Source organism: Strix aluco, chromosome 14 (assembly GCF_031877795.1).
Source record: "Strix aluco isolate bStrAlu1 chromosome 14, bStrAlu1.hap1, whole genome shotgun sequence".
Lineage (NCBI taxonomy): Eukaryota > Metazoa > Chordata > Aves > Strigiformes > Strigidae > Strix > Strix aluco.
The window spans coordinates 2,213,869-2,233,634 of record NC_133944.1 but is presented as its reverse complement, the minus strand read 5'-3'; the positions used below and the strand labels follow the sequence as shown (position 1 = coordinate 2,233,634).

General features: G+C 55.4%; 1 protein-coding gene across 3 annotated transcripts in view; it reads left to right on the top strand.

Annotated features, from left to right (window-relative positions):
- The window catches only part of ZNF469 (zinc finger protein 469), a 263,425-nt gene that overhangs the window by 222,625 nt on the left and 21,034 nt on the right, over positions 1-19,766 (top strand). For all 3 annotated transcript variants that reach the window (XM_074840141.1, XM_074840139.1, XM_074840142.1), the window contains one exon: positions 7,137-7,320. The gene's annotated coding sequence lies outside the window, so the exon portion shown is untranslated. The remainder of the gene's footprint in view (positions 1-7,136; positions 7,321-19,766) is intronic.

The following is a 19,766-nucleotide window of genomic DNA, read 5'->3' as shown; positions in this document are numbered from 1 at the left end:
TTCCTTCTCCGCGTTTGCCTTCCATACAAACCAGCCCTACCGTGTAATGTTTCTCATTTCCTCTATACATTAATGAAGGCTCGAAGTGAAAAGCTGCACATTAGGCTGACCTAACCCTGAGCTAAGCCGGCAGTCGGAGGGACACAATGAGCCGGCTGTTCGGACCTCGCTGGCACCGGCTCCTTGTCTGCTCCCAACACAATGGTGTTTTCCTTGGCCGGCGTTCAGAGGCGCGGGAGGGAGATGGTGACAGGGAGGATTCCCACGTTTTCCCGGCGAAACTGCCCAACGCCGTGGCCTTGTGCCGCCAGGATGGGCCACAGAGCCCATCCTTGTTGGTGCAACCCTGCGGTGCCGGCTCTCTCCAAAGGGTGCAGGGAGCGGGGTGAGACAGGCAGCGCAGCCGAGCACGGCACGAGATGCTGCCGGCGGAGGAACCAGCACCAGTATCGGTGTGTGCAGGGTCTCTGGCTCATCCATCCCATTGGCATTCTCTTGGAAACCTGAAAAACAAAAAGCTAAATTTAGTGGTGGAGCATTGCTCCTGAAATGGAAAATTTGGGGGTTTTTTGTCCATCTTCTTGGCTGACACTAATCACTGCATAGCTCCGGCAGCTCACACCTGCATTTTGGAGTATTTTTCCATAATATTCTCCCCCCGGCTCCAGCCGTGCGGCGAGTGATGTGCTTCCCAATAGCATTTCCACTAAGCCCAGTGTTTTATTTCATATAAAGTCCTTCTGAACATTTTTCGGTGGCCTCTTCTCCCTCCAGGATGGGGAAGCATTTCATTGCCATTTATCGTGCCGCAGCAGAGGGGCCCGGCTGCCCCAACCAGCGGTCGGGCAGCGCGGTGGGTGCTCGTACGGCGCCTGGCAGATCTCATACATGTTGCTTTTCCATCAGCTCAGCACACGCTTGGGGCACAGGCCTACCAAGAGGCAGGAACCCATCCTGGCCTTGCAGAGCTTGTCACCACGTTTTGCATCTGCTGCATTATTTACATGAATTCAAGCCCTGTTTCACCTGCGCACACACCGCAGCTGGTGAATCTCCTCCTGAGGAGGTGAAGGTTTTAATGAAAACCTGCTCTGGCTGTTACTCTGAGTATTTGGGTCAAGCCCTGGCTTTTTGTTGCCTTGAAACCTGCTCAGGGCAAGAGGAGATGAGCTGCGATCCCGACCTCGTGCTCCCCGGCTGCTCCAGCAGCGATGCTGCAGGCCGGGGAGTGATGCCGGGTCCCTGCCCGCCAGCGTACAAGGGGCACTGCTTCTCGCCCCTATGCTTCGCCACCCTCCACCTTCTGAAGGCCAGAGCCCCTTTCCTGCCAGCCTTTGGCTATCAGCTGCTCTCAGTTTTGCAATAAATCGGCAGGGTTTTGTACCAAGTTGACTTGGATATAATTTTTGAGGAGTTCGCAAGTCTGGCTGGTGGGGAAGTGTTGAAGGTTGGGCTGAGCCTGGCACGCTGGTCTGATAAGGCTCTCGAGCACTGTATAAACACAAGGGCTCCCATGTTAGGTGGGCTGTGAGAGCTCTCAGACGAGGGATTGTGAGAAGGCAGATGTGAGCAAGGAATCATGAGCAAGGAATTGTGAGCAAGGAATCATGAGCAAGGAAATTGCAAGCAAGGAATTGCAAGCAAGGAATTGAGAGCAAGGTGGGTGTTTCCCAGAGCATCCCAGAGGGCTCCCTTCCTTGAGCTTGCTGCTTTTCACTCTTCGGGATTTTTTTTAAAATTTGGAAGCCCCATAAAGCGATGCCACAGGTGCCTGCAGGTGCTGTGCGTGTTGGTGCAGCAGTAACCACCTGCGGCAGATCTCCGAGAGCAAAGCGCCCGGGTCAGTGAGCTCCCACTTGTCACAGTGCTCCCATGCGATGCTGCTGAGAGGGTCAAGCTTTAAGTCCAGCTTTAGTGGAAAAAATATTGAGGATGCAGTTCAATACTTGCCCGGAGAGAAGGTACCTGGTGGCAGAGGCTCTCCCATCGCACACGCTGGCTCCGCCGCTGAAGCTGCAGGCTGAGCAGTTCAAGTGGGAAGGTTTTGAGAAGCGGGGATAATTAATTTTGGAAGAGATTACGAAAGCTGTGGTGAATTCTCTGTCACTTCGAGAGCCCAAAGCAGACTCTGGACGCTGGTGTAAAATATCTGCTTTCATTCAACCGCAAGCTCTCGAGACGAGGCCAGAATCCCTCGGTGAGACTTTTCTGGCCAGCGCCGTGCTGGAAACCAGTGACTGGCTGATCAGAGGGAAGAGTAGTAATCTTAATTTATCACATACTTTTCATCCCAAAGCACTTCCACAGTCCGAGCGATCTTTGCTGCCAACTGTTTGCAGCAATCCTTTCAACTACCCAAGCTGAAATGTTTCCTGGGCTGGGACAGCAGCGAGGGCTGTTGGGAGGCAGAGGCAGGTTGCTCTGAAAAATCTCTTTTTCCAGTAGAGAGGAATCCTTCCTGGGAGATGCACAAGCTGGATAGACAGAGCTCCCCGGATGGGAATGTCGGCCGGGGAAAGTTTCACAACCCCAAGTTCACAGCGAGGTTCTTGGGACAGTTACAGGGCTCGCACGGCGCGGATCCGGTCTGCGTCCCGACGGATTTTGCAATATAACATCCCTCCCACGGCTGTCAGGGTGTCGCTGCTGGCAGCCCTGGCTCGCAGGAGCGAGCCGGGAAATTTTCTGGCCTCTAAAGCCACCACACTTTGCACGAGCAGTGCCGGGACGGCTTCTCAGTGGGGCTGGATAAACCCTCGAGGCCAGGAACAGCACGTCTGAACGTTACTCAGCATCGGAAATTGAGGTCTTAGCCCTGTTCGCCCGTGACAGGTCTAAGATGGGACTTTCTCCCTGCAGCTCCAAGGTGAAACGGGAGATGCACGCCCTGAAATGTGCCGCAGAGGTGGGCGATGCCCGCCCTGGTGGTACTGTGCTCCGGCCGGGTGGGCTGGACATCTCCCTGCCACTGCTCCCAGCCCCGGTCCCACCCCGCCACAGCCTCGGCCGCATCCAGCACCAGCCTCCTGACTTTGCAGCTTTCGAAGCGCTTCCCCCAGGGCAGCCGCCCCCGCCCCCCACTTCCTCCCAGGCCTCGCCGGGGACTTACATGAAAAGGTCATTTATAAAACCTGACGTTTTGTTTCATTGCGAGTGCCCCGGCGAGGGCCGGGCTTGAACTCCGCTTTTATTCCACACGGCTCCTATTTATTTCTCGGGCGGATTAGTAAATCGTGGCTGTCACTAAACATTAGCCCGGCTGTTTCATCAGCTCTCCCTCTGCAAGCTGACAGTTCATTAGAGCGCGGTACCCGTCAGGATGCTGCCACCGCCTCGCCCTCTGAGCAAGGCTTTTCTTCCAGGCTCGGCCCTGCCCCACACCATCCCAACCAGCTGTATAAATGCGAGCAGCGATGAGTTAAAACTCACAAAAATAAAAGGCTCCCCAGGTAACACGTCCTTATCCAGCTATCACTTCTAGAAAAGCCAACAGAAAGCACAAATGACGCGAAAGGGGATGATTATCGGCGTTTTTCAGGCTCTGAGGCATGGGGCGGAGGGAGGGTTGGTACAATTCAGGGTTTGTGTGTCGGGGGGGCTGCACGGTAGCCCCCTTTGAAAGGTTTTGTGCCCTCTCTCAATTCCTAAGTAAACCTCTCGTCCCCCTGTCAGCTTTGATTTGTAACCGTACTCGTGGCATCTGGTTTTCATATGAAGGGTGGAATACAGGGGATGCTGTCTGCTCGCTTCTGCCCAGAGCTATTCATCTGGGGCCGGCTAGCCAAAAAAAAAAAAAATAAAAACCGTTCCTGAAAGGCACTAATCATTGCGGAGGCGGAGGGCAGAGAAAGGATCCGCTGTCCCCGCGTGCTGCAAAATGAGGGGCAGGAGGGTGAGGAGGAGCCGGAGCCCACCCGGGTCTCTGCAGCCCCTGCCCGTGCTCTGGACGAGGATCTGGCAAATGCATCCCAGGTCAGGGCGGAGGAAAGGCTGGGTTTGCGGGAGGGGTTGCAGCAATGATTGATGGTGTGTGTGTATGGCACGTGCTTTTGTGGCACACCTGCCCCCCCATTTGTCCCCAGCACCGTTTTGGGTGCCACAGGGTGGGTCTGAGCACCCCACACACCTCTGGAGTTGCACATGGTTGCTGGTACCAGGGAGGTTCTGCTCCACCCAGCAAAGCCCACCCGGACGGCCCAGGACTCGGGGCATTCGCAGACTTTATCAGGGTCTTTGGGGTTTTGCTGGGGGGTGGAACGGGATTGTTTCAAGGTGGGGTGGTCAGAGCCAGCTTTATGAATCAGGCAATCTGCTTTTACTCTGACTCTGCGATGGTATTTGCAAAGCGAGGATTAAAACCTCTGCCCACAGTCAGCTCAGGGCACCAGCACTGCCCATGGCTGCTTCTTGTGTTGGTTGACTTGTGACTTTTTATTGCATGTGGCCATTTTGCTGCTGTTTCTTGGAACTTTGAGATCCCCAGCAGGCCAGGACAGTCACTGTCCTGCAAAATGCCTTAGGAAATGCCAGGCTGGCCACATGAGAGCCGCAGAGGAGGCAGCACTGTGCCCCTTTCCCAAGTGCTTTCGGAGGAGCCGTGGGAAGTTCCCCACGTGCTGGGTTGTCCCAAGCAGGGACGAGGACATCCTGGGGTGACATCTTGTTCTCCATCCTCACGTGTCAGCAGCTTTTGGGCATCCCCCACTCCGGAGAGCCCAGCCTCACGCAGTGCCCAGGGCGAGGAGCTCCCAGCCGAGTGAAGTTTGCTCGTTCTCAACTTATCATCGGAGCCGGAGGATGAGCTGAGGCTGTTCTCCGGGGTGGCTTCCAGCAAAGGCCAGATCCCAGTGCCGGCATACCAGAGTGCTGATATCAAACCCAGCAGGGACCAGCCAACTGGGAACACTTAAAAGCAGGGAGGACTGCAAAGCCCACGGCCGTGCCTGCAGCTGGCATGGAAGCTGGGAAACAGCCTTAAAAACAGGAATATCTGCCTCCAGCTGCCGAGAGGCACTGCGGGCAAGGGATGCTCCCAAACCGGAGACCTGCCAGGGACATGCCGTGCTGGGTCGTGGGTCCGAGCGTGGCTGAGTGCCCCTCGGGCCCCAGCTGCCTGCTCCGTCCCGGGCTGTGCTTGGAGCCTTCCCCTTTGCTCCCGTCCTCTTCGGGATGGGAGAAGCCAGGAGCCACGTCCCTGCACCGGGCAGAGCTGGGTATACCCTGATGTGCAAAGCCGGGTTCAAATAGCACCGGAGAGCCGCTGCCACCCCTTCCCCCTGCTAGCAAACCCCTTTCAAACCCAGTAGAGAAGCACGCTTCAGCATCATCTATAATTTTAATGTGCTGGTCTAGATTTCCTAAACCAGCAGCTGATTTTCAGCAGCAAGGAATTGCTGTAGAGAAAACATTTTTATTTTCCCTTCCCTTGCTGGACTTCCTAGGACACAGCCTTTGATCCAGACTCCTGATGTTATCAAGTAGGAAGCTGCAGCTCTTTGAAGTGGGCTTCACATCGCGCTTTAAACTTCAGGGGGTTTTAAACCTTCGGCACTGGGTGCAGCTTTGGTATGGATCACCCCGACTTCAGATCCGAGGACGTGGCCACCGAGGGATGTCCAAGGGACCGCTCGCACCCCAGGCTGGGAGCTTGCAGAAGAGATGGGATCAGAGCTTGCAGCCAGCACGGGGAGATTTAATGCTTTGAGGTGCCCAGGACTGTGGCCTGGGTGAGATTTGGGTGCTCCACTGCTGTTTTGAACATCTGCCTCTGCCGCTGTGGCCTGGGGTGGTGGAAACGTGTCACGTCCTGATTCCAGAGGAGCTGCACGGTGTGGATGTTGGGATGATGTTTTCAGGGTTGCACTTGTCTGGGTCATTGTAAAACTCCTTTCTGCTTTGCTCCCGTGAGTACCTGAACAAAATTGCACCCCAAAAAGGCACCCTTACATCTTCAGAGGTGCAATGGATGCAGCTGGAAGGAGCAGCATGAAGCTTTCCTGAAGCAGAAGCAAATGACTCTGGGATGGGAGCAGCCTCGAGCAGCCGGTGGTGGGAGCTCTGCTCACCTGTAGCAGATTAACAGGACGGGCTGGGTTTGGTTTGTAAATGAGTCCCAGGTTGCTAAGAAGCAGCATCCATGAGCCCTGGTTCACGCAGCCTTCTCCTGGGATGTGGGGATGAATTGAGCTTGATTTCATGCAATGCCTTAAGCTGGGCTTAAAGTGTAACTAACAGTTATAACATTGCTTGTTTGTACCCTTATATTTTTTCACAGTCCAGGGCATGTCATGCTGGGGAGCACAGAGCAGGAGGAGGGTTCTCTAGCCCCCAAAACAACCTGAATATTAGCTGCAGTGATGCAGGTTCAGAGAGCAGGGAGGATTTGAAGGTGTTTGCAGGTGTTTGCAAGCAGCTCTTCCCCCAGCATGGGGTGAGGAGGGTGCTGGGCTGCAGACAGGTACCCTGAAGTGTGGCCAGAGAGCCTGTGCCAGCCTGGTGAGCATCCCTGGGGGAGGTGATGGGCAGGAGGGGAAGGCTTGGATGGGAAGTCTGGTACAGGCAGTGGCAGAGTCAGCGATGGCCCCCATGGGTCTGTCTTGAGCCTTTTTATCCTCATTCCTCATCACTCCATTAAAAAAGCAGGATAAAAAATAGAGCTCAAAGGTCAATTGGCTGTAAGGCAGGGAGAAAGCGGCCTGCATCCCTCGGCACGCGGCACCTCGTGGGTTTTGGCAGCCAGAGCACCCAGCCCTCCCCAGCCTGGCAGCACCAGCAGCGAGGAGGGCAGACTGCAGGCAGGAGGGACAGCAACACATAGGAGTGCTTGCTTTCCCCTTCCTGTCACCCCAGGGTGCTGGCTTCGACAGGGGCAGCACTGCAGAGCTTTGGTGGGAGCTCCCTGCAAATCCCACCAGAGCATCCCCCTCCCAGCCAGGCGAGGGGGGCTCTTCCCAAATCCCTGTGCTGGCTTTCTAGAACAGCTTCTCCATCAGAGCTTCTCCCAGATAACTCCTGTACTTTGGACTTGATAACCCGGGGTGGCAGGACAATGTCCCTGCAGCAGTGGCTTGGAGCCCATCTCCAGTGTCCCCTTGCAGCAGTTCCCTGCTGAGCCAAGTCTCTCCCTTCTCCCGCAGATCCCGCACCTGGTAAGCAGCCTGCTGCCGTCGAGTGGCACGGGACAAGCACGAGTGCAGGAGGATCCACCCGGGATGAGTGGGAATGGCCTCTCCAGCCTTTGGGATTTGCCACACCGGGGAGCTCAGCACGTTTGGAGCTCGTGAGGATCCCAAGTAGAACAGAGGAGTCCTCAGGTGCCAGGTAGGTGATGGGGCCACGGCCACCCTCTTTGGGCAGGAGACACAAAATGGGTGCCTAGAGCACACCCACAGCTCAGTGTCAGCTCTGGGTGCTGGTGGAGGGTGCTCACAGCCTTGGGATGAGGTGTATGGGTCAGGCACCCTTGTACAGCACCAAGCGCCGTCCGTTGGTCCCGCTCCTTCCTGGGGCAGCAGCTGCTGCAGGTGCAGACTGCAAACTCCTCCTGTGCAGAGGCTGGAGGGGGTTTGGAGGAGAGAAGTGGTCTGGATCCAGGTCCCTGGCATGATAGACCCACAGCCGAGCGAATGATGGGTGCCCCACCCTTCCAGGGCATCCCTTGTCAGGAGCCATCATGCCATAGCAGCCGTTCATTTGCCCCATCAAGGGACACACTAACGAGGAGCTCCCAGGAGCTGGGAAAATTCCCTCTGGTTTCCTGATGGTGTAAGGATGCTGGACATGTGCGTGAGCCCACATTGCTGCTTCTTGCTTCTTAGCACCATATCTAAAGCCTCATGTGGCTTTTCAGGCTAGAAAATCATTATTTCTCTCCCTCACACAACCAGCATCCTCGGCTTCACGGCGAAGTCTGGGGCTGAACTTTTGTCCTGCAGACAGAGACGGCTTTAATTGTGCCCCCGTAAAGCAGCTCAAGCTCTTCCCTTGAGGAAGGTTCACAAGGAAGATGGAAAATAGGCCCTTAATGCCCTAAGAATTTTCCTCTCTTCCCCCACCCTGTCTTCCCTTCCATCAACTTTTAAGCTCATCCAAAAAACTGCAGCACTCTGCTTCTATACATTGATGGCGGGACAGGGATGCTGCAGCTTTGCCAGCAGCGCAGGATTTCCATTGAGTTATAAGTGGAAGCAAATGGTTTAAAAGGAAATTAAATTTACAGCTCTATAAAAAAATGCATTTTATTGCTTTGCCTGTCGTTCAGTAGAGGCAGGGAGATATAGGAATGCTTTGCATTTGTCTCTTGCCTCAGAGGCCAGAGGCAAAGAGGAGCAAACCCACCGATCACGCAGTGGCTGGGCAACCGGATTCAGCCCCAGCTCCGTGCAGGACAGTGGCAAAATCCCAGGAGAGGGATTCTTGGAGGTGACGTGAAGCAGGATCCTAAATCTTAAATGTTGGCTGGATGAGGCCCCAAGTTTGGCTTGGAGGGCACGTTCTGCCCTAAGAGATTGAGCTGGATTCCTCCTGAAATCCCAGCTAATTGTGGCATTTTGCGAGCACAACACCTGAGGGTTTATTTACTGGGAAACTTTTAGCTCCTCTCTATGGTTTATTAATGAATCTTGTCCCCATGTTGTTACAACACTGATTGGGGAGCTTAGAATAAACGGCAATAAAATAGCTGCACTGGGCATCTGCGAAAGCCAGCACAGTAAATTCTTCAACAGAGATGGAAGGGAGAGGCTTGGTGCCTTCACGTTAAAAGCCGAGTGGCACGGGGCTGGCCGGGGAACCAGGCTCGCCTGCAGGCACACGCTGGCTCAGCCACTGGCTCTGTCTGTGCCGTGTCCGACCAAGCCAGGAAAATGCCACGGGGCGGAGGAAGGCGAAGGCCGGCGGCTCGTGTGTGCGGGGAGGTCGGCAGGGCACGGCCCCTGGTGCAAATCCCCTGGGATTATCGGAGCATCCCTGGCATGGACGCGGACGGGTGGGGGAGGCTGGACTCAGTTTGCACAGCACAGCACGGCACCGGCAGCCGCAGCTTTGGGGTTGCACATCGCCATCATCCCGGGAACGATCCTTGCTGGCGCTGCCAGCTCTGAGGGGACCCACCCGGAGCAGCGGGGGTGACATCCTTCCCCATTACCACCTCGCTCGGGGCCCCAGTACAGGCTGGGGGATGCTCTGGCAACCCCGTGTGAGGTGGGCGAAGGAGCTTCACCTCTTCCAGCACTGCCTGAGCTACAAAGCGAGTGTGCAGAGGCTCTTGGCCTTCTGGAGGAGGAACCTCCCCCAGCTCCAGCCCTCCCAGCTGTGTCAATAGAGGAGGAAGAAACAAAAGTGTTCTTTCTTCGCCTGTTGTTTTTGCAGAGGGGGACAAGCCGATGGCAGTTGCACTGTGACATGGGCTGCTGGGGACAGGCGTGTGTTGGGCTCGGCCGAGCTCTCCACAGCCTTCTGGGAAGTGTTCAACAGGAGGGTGCAGTGAAGGGAAACCCGGAGGGTCTGCCTGTACATATATATATATATATGTATTTCCTTTTCCCCGTGACTTTATTGAGAGCAGATCATTAAAGGAAAGAAGGGAAGGGGCTCTCTGGCCTTTCTCTGGGGCCAGTTTTTTTCCCCAAGCAGTGTCCTTGCTGCCACGGGGCCTGGGGTGGTTGCACATCCCTGGGCTTTGCTGGGACGTCTCTCCCTTCATGGCAGTCCACGCCGCGTGCTCTCCATCCCCACCTCCCAGCAACCTCCCTCGCAGGCTGTGGGTGCAACACAGCCCGGGGGAAGGAGGATTGAGGACATCCCAGGGACAACAGCAGGGTCTGGCCAGTCCTCTGCGCTCCTCCAGTGCTGTCCAGCAAGCGATTGTGCAGGCAGCTTCTGAAGGACTTTGCAAGACACCACTGGCTCTTCACGTTGATATCTTGCTAGAGCATCACCCAGCAATGCTGCCGTTCCTCCCATGCTCCGAAGCACGCAAAGCTCAGCAGGACTTCGGAGCAGCAGCTTATTCCTGGAAAGCCTCCTCTGCCCTCCCCGCTGCTGCAGATCCAGGAGCCTCCGCATCGGCGCGGGGCTGAGACAAGCCCAGGTGCAGGCAGAGGTGGCCACAGCTGCCGGCCGACCCTCTGCTGCGTTTCCTCCCCGGCGTAGCTCCGCGGCAGCCTCTCTAGACCTGACATCAGCTGTGAAAACAAGAGGAGCCGCCTTTCCGCATGGCGCCAGAGATGTGGCCGGTTCCTCCGGCAAAGCCCCTGCCACCGCTGCGGCGTGGGGAGCGGAGGACTCACAGCCTTGGGTATGTCGGACCTCCCAGCCTTTGCAACAGGAGGATGCCTGGCCCCATTTGCCAACTACTAAACTTTATAGGTGCTTCTAGGACTGAAATGATGAAATGTGAGACTTAAGTCACCCGTGCCTGTTCATTTTAAAGAGCCTTGCCCATGAACGGCTGGAGAGAGGCTTGGGGGACACCGCCAAGCTCCCCCCATCTTTCTCCCCAGAGCTTTAAACCTGGTATTTGAGTATTATCATCCCTCCTTTCGGCAGTGCCATCAGCTTGGAGCCATCCTGCAGAAGATGCTAGGTCCTGCTCGTGTTTTCCAGCTCTGTCAGGGTCACGTAGCCCCGGCCAGGCTGCCGAGACCGGGGATGTGCTCCGTGTCTCCCCACACATCCCTCCTCCTGGTGCTGTGGCTGGATAAATCCGTGGGAGCATCTTGCAGCTTTGGGGCTGGTGAGCATCTCAGGGGGCTTTGCTCCAGCTTAAACCCTGGGGATGTGGCAGCGTCTGCGGGCAAGAGCAGGGGACCCAAGTTGGCTCTGCCCAAACTGGTGTGCACCTGACTGTGTCAGACTGGGAACAACCAGTTTTTTTTCTCGTGGACCCTCATTTTCTTCATATACAACGATGGAGCTGGTGGTGGCACCGTTCCTGCCGGGCGCTGTGAAATCCCCGCTGCAGAGCCAGTCCGCTGGCCGCGTACATCCCTCACTTTTCCGTAGGAAGCCCAACTCAACGCTCCGAGGGTGAGTCACACAGCGAGGAGATAAAGCGAAGTTGAGCGGAGCTATTCCGATTCACGCTTTGCCTTGAAAAGCAGATTTATGCGCAGTGTTTGCAGGGACAACGCGATATAAATCAGCTGCTCTCCCATGTTGTCTCCATTGCTGCTGCTGGTTCCCACGCATATATCCATTTTAATCTCCGGGCTGACAGGGAGGAATCATTCCTGGCTGCTCCTGAGGCCAGCCAGCGTGCTTTGGGCAGGAGAAGGGGAGTCCCAGAGAGAGGAAGACAATGTCTGTTGCTCCATGAAAGCATCTTGCACCAGGCAGATACATATTTTGGTGCTTCCTTCCCCAGTTGGGTGCTCCAGCCACATCTACCCCCTGCTCTTGACCCAACGGGGCTGCGTTTCTGGGATGGGTCACTTCTTTGGGGTGTCCTGTTGTGCCCAGAGCTGTCCGACCACGGCAGCGATGCTCTGAGGATGCAGGAGCGGGGAGCCAGCGTGCCGGGGTTTGCGATGTGGCTCCTGATGCTCAGCTGGTTGTTGGCAACCGGAGCCGGGGAGAGGAAAACAATACGCAATTGCACTGCAATTAAACAGCCTCCTAATTGTAGCGCTACATACGGCTCTTCCGCTGCTTTCTAAGTTTGGTGGCATAATTACAGCAGCGGGGTAAAGGCAGCATCTGTGTTCCCACCGTGCCAAGCCCTGCCTTCCAGGGATTTTGTATTTGACCGTATAAATCCTGGGCTGAAACCTGGCATCTGATGAAAGGGAAAAATAACCCCCAAGCTGTGCCTGGGCTTGGCCCTGGCGAGGCATGACGAGCAAAGTCCTCGCATCCCCTGCAGCCCCCGCCGCGCTTGCTGGCCTTGTCCTGGGGCAGAGGCAGGCAGCACATTTTCCTCTTTATAACGTGTTTTTGCAAAGCAGCTGTTAAAAAAAAAAAAAAAAACAAAAAAAACAAAAACAAAAAAACCAAAACACCAAAGTCTTGCTCTGGTCAATCATTGTAACTCTCAGTTTAGAAACACGTGGCGAGGAAGATTAAAGGGTGGCTCAGGGGAAGGCAGGCTGGGTGTCAGGATGCTGGGACATAGCGGGAGCAGACGCGGGCGCAAGGGTGTTGTCCTCTTGCCACGCTCCATCTCCCCAGCTCGGCTCTTTTTCGGGAGCACCCAGGATGGTGAACCCCTTCGGCTGATCCCGGCGCCGGGTTGTTATTGTAGGGTTGCTTGCGCAGGGCGGTTTGTTTTGGGAGCGTCCCCCCAGCATCCCCACGTACACGAGGGGCACCAACCACCCCGGGAGGCAGGTGCGTTGCAGGCAGCTGCCTGCTCCGAGGAGACAGGCAGCGTGGGCACGATGATGGCTGGCAGAGCACAGGCAGACTCCCAGACCTATATTTAATTTTTTTTTTTTTTTTTTATACTGCGGGTTTGAGGAATCCCGAGATAAATGCCACTTTCTGTGTTAAAAGGAGGACGTCTTGGAAGGCAGGGGAGGGAAGCTGAATCGCAGCCTGTGTTTTCGGTTGGAAACGTGTCTCGGGTGCCGAATGTTTTCCATCACACAGGCGGGTTTGTGTGGATTCACCTGGGCAGGAAGCGGCGGGGTAAAGCGATACCCCACGGGGCGCGGGCAGCCCTTCTCCAACACCCCCTTTCCCTAAACCCGATAGCAGCCGGCGGCTGTTAATGAAATAAGCAGCCACTTTACGGCAGCTCTTGCACCATGTGCGAAAATTATTAGTTGCAACGTTTTGCTGGAAAATGGAGGAAAAGGAGCGGGGCAGATGAGAGATGCACGAAGTTATTTGCTCCACAGCCCCATCCCTGCGCTGGCATGAATGTCCCGCCCGGCTCGCCCCTGCAAATACCTCCTGCCCACTCCCAGCAGCATTAAATCTCCAGGTGAAGGAAAAAAAACCCTCTCGATCTGTGAATTCACTGTAAAAGTATGTGGGGTTTAGTAATATTGCATTAGCACTGGTTTGGTCGTTGCTAAATAGCTGAGGGAAATAAATAGTTTCCGGTGTCCATCGGATTAGGTATTGTCTGGGATGCTTTCTGGGGGAGGAAAAATAATCCCAGCATGAGCGTGGCCTGTCAGATGGGGAGTGATGCCCCGACCCCCTGCCCTCTCCTGCCTGCATCTGCCCGCCACTGGGGTCTGGAGAGAAACCACTAATGAGTGGGTTTCGCCCATTTTTCAGAAGGAAGATTTTTTTTTTTTAAATTGTCACTGTTTGGAAGAATTTGGTTTTCCAGTCAGGGAATATAAAAATACACATTTTTTTCCCAGACTCCCAGAGGGTCGGGGGAGAGCAGTTTGTCCCTTTTCATTCCTTCCTCAGCAGCCAAAGGTGAGGAAGGGGCCAAGACACACAGGAAAGTGTGAAGCCCAGTCCCTGGTGATGCTGCCCGCCCTGGGCCAGGGGCAGTGGCCAGATCCCCACCCCATTTCTGTGCTTTCCAGCCACTTCTTGCTTCCAACATCACCTCACTGCTGGGATTCAGCACCGGGAGTGGCTGCATCTGTGTTTTCCCTGCGGGAAGAGCAGCAGCATCCTTTCCTCAGATCTGGTCTTCCTGAGACAACATATTTTAAAAATCACCCTGCTCTGTCTGAAAACCAGACCCTGAAGCAGAAGGGAAGTTCCCAGTCCTCACTTTGCATCTTGCAAGCACACATCAAGCAGGGATGTTGTCCCAGACCGGTACCCAGACCAACGCAGCGGAGATGGGGTTGGGCCCCGAGTCCTTTTCCACCTCACGCAGCACCAGCGAAAGGAAAATATTTGCAGGATGCCATTCTTCAGCCCTCTAAAATATCCTCTGATAAATTTTTTCAACTGATGAAACAAAAATACATCAGCATGAGGAAAGGGATTTTGTCACTCAGCGTGCCTCTGGAGAAAACGTGCCTCCCGAGCAAACAGAGCCTGGGCTTGTCCGGGCGATGAATATTGGTGTTATTCAACCGTGCTCCTTCACGGATGGTGCCTGGTGAAAAAGAAAAACATTTTAAAAAGCAGAAGAAATAGCATGAAGCCTCTCAGTGGGATTTCTCCACCTTGGTATCGCCTGGCTCCTGCCCTCTCCTGCCATGGCTGGGGCACAGGGATGTGTCCCCACATCTGCACCCAGCAGCTGGACCAGCGGGAAGGGCTGCATGTGCTTGGAAACCCATCGGCAAAATGCTTTTCATTACTCGCCCTTTGAAGTTTCAGGCATGTGCCAGACTCGTGTTCGGCACCTGCAAACAAACCTGACCCGAGCGGCCGCCCAGCTTTGATGTTTCATGTCACGGGAGGGTCTCTGCAGCCACGGGCTGCTGTCACCCTCCTGGAGAGGGGATGCAGGGGACCAGACACCTGGGAGAGATGACGGAAAACGAGGCTGGATTTTGACCCAGCTCCTCCTCACCCCACAAACCAGGGATGCACCGGTGGGACATGCAAATGCATCCTGCTTTTATTGCACCAGTGCTTTGACACGTCCACATCACGTTGGCAGGAAGGAGGATCCAGCTTCCCGCTGCCCTGAGCGCTGCCCGCAGCTGGCAGCCACCCGCTGCTCCCCGGCTGGGGCTGCCTGGGCCGCGTAACCCGCCCGACTGCAACCAGCATCTTTACGCAGCAGCCGATTGAAGTTCCCCATGAATGTCCCTCTGTTCACCAGCCTTTTTATAGCTCTGCACGTTTTTCTTGGCCCCGAGCGTTTCTGCTCCCGTTGAGAACAGAGAGCATCTCTCAGCACCGGCGTCCGCAGCCAGCCGGGATGGGAGGGGACTGCACCAGGGCAGCTGATTTTTTGGGGTCCTGCTGCCCAAAACGCAACGTTCCCACCGTTCCTATGGCCCGACACTGGGACAGCCAGTGCGGTTTGTAGCTCAGACACGACGGAGCTCAGGGACCATCCTGGTGAGGAGCTGCGGTAATGCTGGAGTCTGAGCATCGAGCCCTTTCCTAAACTCCCGACCCTGCGCTGCGGTTTCCTGCGTGGCACATCCCTCCTGCTTCCCAAGGGCCGTGAATCCCACGGAAACACCGTGCAAGGCGCTGGAGGCGATGGCAAGCTTGGCTGCAGGCAGCAAGCCCAGCCGGAGGAAGCCAAACTGGGTCATTCTCCATCAAAATCATCACAGCCCCACTCCCACCTCCTGTGGGTGCAGCTCCAGTGGTGATGTGGTACCCAACAGGTGCATCCCAACCCCACGACTGAGCGAGGGAGCCTAAAGGAGGGGAAACCCCAAAATTCCTGAGCTGCCTTCCCTGCTCTCTGGGATGTGAATCCCTCCTTGCTGGCACTCTCCTCCCCCCGCCCCCCCCCAGCCCATGAGCCATCTGCTTCCCCTTCGGCATGGGGAGGATGGTGAGGTGGTGACGCACGCCGCTGGCCTAGCACTGGGGAAATGCTCTGGAGCAGACACAAGCCAAGGGCTGGGCAGCAAGGACCTGCTCCCCGTTGGGTTTTCGGTGGCCGAGCAGAGGACATCAGTTATGGAAAGGAGTAAATAGGCAATGGATTAAGGGGATGGTATTCAAATCCTCTCCTGCTGCGGGGGCTGGCAGGGTCCCTGCTCTGCAGCAGCGACGGGGACGACAGTGGCCGTGGCGGGGTTTGCAGCAGCATCTGTGCCGCAGCTGCAGGTCTCAGGCAGCCAAGGATGGCTGCACAGCACCGGCTGCGAGCACCAGGGCTGCCTGGAAGGGGACGGAGCCGACAGTGCTCCTGAGAGCGGCGGGGACTTTGCAGGGACGTCACCAGTGCGTGTGCGAGATCACGAACGGTGCAGGCCAGTGGTGCCAGCTGGTGGGGGCTGGATGAAGGGGGGGAGACCACCAGCATTACAGTCGGAGGTCCTGGTGCTCGCCCCTGTGATCCCACTCGATCTGTGATGTGCCCCTCACCCAGGCGTCTGGGCATGGGGACATGATCCCAGCTTGCTGGGCAGCAGAGCGAGCTCCTTGGCTCCTCAGGGCAGGTGGCACCCAGAGCGCATCCACATAGCCCGGAGCATCCTGTCACCGCCGGAGCTCTGTGTGCCAGGGGACATGGGTGGGATAGCACCCACGGGTCACCCCAGCCACGACTCCACCAGGGACCTGCCAAATCTGCCTGTCCCGGTGAGGGACATGCCGCTACGGGGCTGTTTAGCTCAACAACTTGTTTGCTTTCTACTAGCCAAGCCAAGCAGCAGGGCTTTTGCAGGGACAGGCTGGGCTTAAAGCAAACCTGGCAGTGGACGTGGTCTTGGGGTCCTGTCCAGTCTGCAGGGTGTTTTCCAGCAAAGCCATGCGTGGGGCTGCTCCCCTCTGTGCCCTGGGTGTAATTGGATCCGTCCCCCACCAAGTAAGCATTTGTATCCGGAGCATTTTCTGAATGTTTTGCATTTGGGAGACACACGAGGAATGTCTGTTGGGAAGGACAAAGAGCCTGTGAACCAGTGAGGCGCTGGTGCCCGGCCCAGGCTGCATTTTGGGGAGCTGAGCCCCTTCTCTAGTGCTGCCCCTGCTCAGGTCCCACTTCAAACCTCTCCACTTTCCTAGTGCAAAAAGGCATTTTTTGGATAAAAAGAGAAACCATCATTTCTACCAACACCTTCCTGCGGCATGATCCGATGGGGATCAGTGTCCCGTGGGGCATCTCCCGGCCTCCACCGCAAGCCCTGAAATTGCAGCCCGACATTATTTGGGAGAAGGTGGCTGCTGGAGCAGCATCGCTGGATCTCACCATCCCCAGCCTTCTCCTCCCTGAACCCCCATCCAAAGTTGGCACCACGCCGGACAGCTGCTTGCAGACGCCTTTGCTTCCCTCTGCAGGAAATCTCCATAAATTGCAAGTCGGCCTCTGCGTTGTGTTATCCCCAGAGCTGGACCCCACCAGGATGGAGCTGCTGCGGGGGGGACATCAAGTTCATGTCTGCCGACATGGCCTGCCAGAGCCACTGGCTACTTTTATCTCCATCACTTGACTATTATACTTAATCAGGAAGGGCGGATATTATAATTTTTTTTCTAAATCCACTTTTCTTTTATACAGAGCAAATTATAATCACTTTTAATTGAAAAAAAAAAAAGCTGATAATATTCTGAACCAAATTTCTGGAAGAGAATAATTAACAGTGCAATAAATCCCCAAAGGAAATGCTCATTAATCTTGTCTTTCAGAAGCAAATTTCAGAAGAGAGCTTACTTAAAACATTGCTAATAATTATAGGAAAGTTGACAGCTTAAAAGCCCCCAAATCTAGCAGCAGTCTCCTCCTATCAGATCCTGCAGGAACTAGTTCAGGCTGGACGGGAACATCCCAGCTCTCCGGGCTGGGGCAGCCGTCGGGTACCACCGGCGATGGGCCAACCTCCCTGGGGTGGTTACAGGGGACGAGGGGTCTGTGTCACCAGGGATGGGCTCGGGAGGGCGCCCGCTGCGGGTCATCCCTCCCGAGCCCAAGCTCGGGGAGAAGCCCGAGGTGGGACAAGATGATCTGAACCAGTTTGGGGGGTGCTCTCCAAGCACCCGCACAGGTGCCGCGATGCTGCTGGTGCCGCCCGTGGCCTGTCGAAGCCCTGATGTGACGTGTCACTCCCTCCGTCTGCCAAAACGGCTGTGTTAGTCTCTGGGGCCATCACAGCCTTGGAGCCAGAGCAGCTCGGGGAGGAATAACGGGATTTCGCTGCTCTGGCAGAAACCAGCCTCCGCTGGGGAGGTGGCCGTCCATCCTCTGTCTGCTGGGGCTCAGCAAGACGCGTGTCACTGGAGATCCCTCTCATCAGCAGGATGGGACCTGCAGGAAAGTGCCTTCCTCGGTCACTCGCCCATGTGTGGGGAGCTCACAGCACCCCAATGGGTGAGGGCTGGATTCGTGCGCTCGCTGATGTGCATCCAGCCGACCCCAGTTGAAATCTGTGACTGTGTTAATTGCCAAGGAGCCAATTAATTTCACTCGGTGATACGTGTGTGCGTGTGTGCGTCTGCCCAAAGGCAGAACTGGCCAAATGAACACGGGGCAGATTCTGATCTGCCGTGGCCCCCCCCTCCATCCCTGAGCAGCCGTGTCACTGAACGCAGGGGAGGAGAAGGATGCCAAAAGGACAACGAGCTAAATGAGGCTTGGGTGAAAATACCGGTGATGTGCTCATTGCTCTCGGGTTTCCTGTCCCGGTTTGACCAGGGCTGGGAGCGGGAGCGGAGGGGAAGGCAGCTTGGAGCAAACCCAGGCCTCGCCGGGAGGAAGGAAATTTGATATTGGCCTGGGAATGGTGTCATTGCCTTTGCCTTTTTGCTTTTTTCTTCCTTTTTTGGGGGGTGACGGAAGGCTAGGAGGGAAATGCAGAGGAGGACCCTATCCCAGGAAAGTGGGGTGAGGGGGATACATTGACACGGGACACTGGTGTGCCATGCCCTGGTGATGCCCAAGGGGGTCAGCCAGCGCTGGGGAGAATCAAGGTGTTGCCTCTGGGCTCCCCTTCCCCAAAATCCATCCTTTATCCACATCTCCGGCAGCATGCAGAATCATTTCTCCCCTTCTTCCACAGCTCCCCTTCAGCATCCCGTGCACAGGGGTGTTGAAGGTGAAATTTTTGTTAAATTTAAAACAAAAGCAAGCACGAGAGAGGAAAACCCTACCTTTTGGCTTATGCAAATTCACTCCGCTTTGATAACAAATCTGCTCAGGTCACGCAGACCTGGGGAGATGGCGAGATTTAGTCGCAGCAATATTTAATACCTCTCCAAGGCCCCAGTGAAAGAGAGCACTTAATCCCACACTTAATTTCAGTTCTGTGCCTTAAAACACTGAGCTCACCTCAAAGCAAGGGCCTGGGCCCACGCGGGCACGCCGCGATTCTCCAAATAAGCAGGACAGCAGCCACTTTTTGGCAAAAACTTGAGCACGGGCTGTGGTGCATCCCGGTCTGTCCACTGGGATGCGGGCCAGTTGCTGGGACACCTGCGGGGTGATGTGGGATGTGCTGGCACCCAGAGCCCTTCACCTCCCCCAGCACCCAGTGGGACACTGATCCTTCCAATCTTCTGCTTTTATCACTCTGAGGGGTGTCTAAGGAGTTAATTTTGATTTTTTTTATTCTTTTGCCGGGCTCCTCTGCCCATGTACCACCCTGCCCCAGGCAGGCCCTGCTGCGTCGGGGACCCCAGGGGTTCCTGCGGTCCCCTCCCGCCTGCTCTTTGTCATCCGGAGGCATCATTTTCATTAGGCAGCTGCTCTGTACCTCGCTGCCCCGCGCGCCTTTTATCTGCGTTCTGTTAAATGATCTCAAATATGTGATATGATAAAGACAAACAAACACCCGTTCAATTTAGTTCACCCTAATGCCAGACTCTACTTTTACCGAAGTAATTAAGATTAATGCAGTTGATAATTTAGGAAGTATTCTTAAATGTACCCTTCTGGCAGCATCTAACATGTAATTTTACCTTAGAAGATTTATCGGAGCACTTAGGTAACAGATAGTTCCTTAGCAAACAGGAGCATTTAGAAGGAAAATGAAAGATTAATATTTCTTAAATAAATGTCAAAATAAGTCATTCTTTATTACAGCCCTACAAAGATGTTGCTGTCAGGCCCAGCCCCTCTGCTGATTCCCGGGGGAGATTAAACCAGCCACAGTCTCGGGGCTCGGCGAGTGGGAGGGGAGGAGGTCTCAGATGTCCGATGCCTCTGGTTTTTTAGGGGAGCAGGCACTTTGACGGGGTCTGCTCGCCCGTGCCAAAACACACTAGAGCCAGGC